The 856-nt window shown below is 58.9% G+C and overlaps 1 long non-coding RNA gene across 1 annotated transcript in view; it reads left to right on the forward strand.

Moving 5' to 3' along the window:
* Window positions 1–850, forward strand: part of LOC107185026 — a 7125-nt gene extending 6275 nt beyond the window's left edge. Inside the window, exon 3 of the long non-coding RNA XR_001515935.1 lies at window positions 454–850. This is a non-coding gene — a long non-coding RNA (uncharacterized LOC107185026). The remainder of the gene's footprint in view (window positions 1–453) is intronic.
* Window positions 851–856: the final 6 nt, after the last annotated feature.

Below are 856 nucleotides of genomic sequence, written 5' to 3' on the forward strand. Positions count from 1 at the left end.
CCCTGAGGGGGTGTTGCAGAGAGCTCACCCCGCTTCCTGTCTTAGCCACTAATACCTGAAATTAGTCTGTCAGCCCTTCTCTCAGCAACAGGACCTGATCCTCCTTAAAATGTAAATCCTCCTCCCTCCTCTCCCACCTCCTCCATTTTTATAAGCTGATCCCAGTCGCTGAGTGAAGAGAAGATGCAAAGGGGAGCGGACCCTAGGAGCCCAAAGTCTTCACGTTATAGACACTAGAGACTAGAGTCATTCATTCATTCATTCATTCATTCATTCATTCTGCGGATATGGGGGAGGCCTGCGCTTTGTGGAGACACTGGCAGAACTGAACCCTCTCCACATCCCCGTGTGGACAATGGGAGGCACCATATTGGCCCCTGCCTCTTGGAGGGGGTGCATGAGGAATCAGCCCCCTACGAAGTGGGGTGTTTTTTTCTTCTTCTTAATGTTAAGATGAGAAACAGGCAGAGAGAAGCAAAGAGCTGCTCTTGGTCCCACTTGCCAGCTCCCCGCCTGTCCACCTGGGTACCGGCCCCAGCACCTGGCCCAGCGCTTGTGAAAGGACCGTAGGGCCTGCAGGGGGCAGGACAGAGGGTCCGCATGGCCTCGCCCCCCTCTTCGATGGCAGGGGCCGGCTGGGTGGTCCCCTTTACACACAGGGGGCCAGGCAAGGCCATGGCCAGCGCGCCAGGTGCGGGGACACCCCAGGATCCCAATCCCGAGTCCAGGAGAGTCTGGGACCGGGCGCGAGCCCCCAGGTTAACGCTGCGCCCCAGCAGCGCGGAGGGGACCCGTAGGTGCAGAGCCGGGAAGGGACCTGCCTCCGGTCTCACCTCTCGGTCCCGATCTGAACGGA

The sequence above is a fragment of the Myotis davidii genome, unplaced genomic scaffold (assembly GCF_000327345.1).
Source record: "Myotis davidii unplaced genomic scaffold, ASM32734v1 scaffold428, whole genome shotgun sequence".
Classification (NCBI taxonomy): Eukaryota; Metazoa; Chordata; class Mammalia; order Chiroptera; family Vespertilionidae; genus Myotis; species Myotis davidii.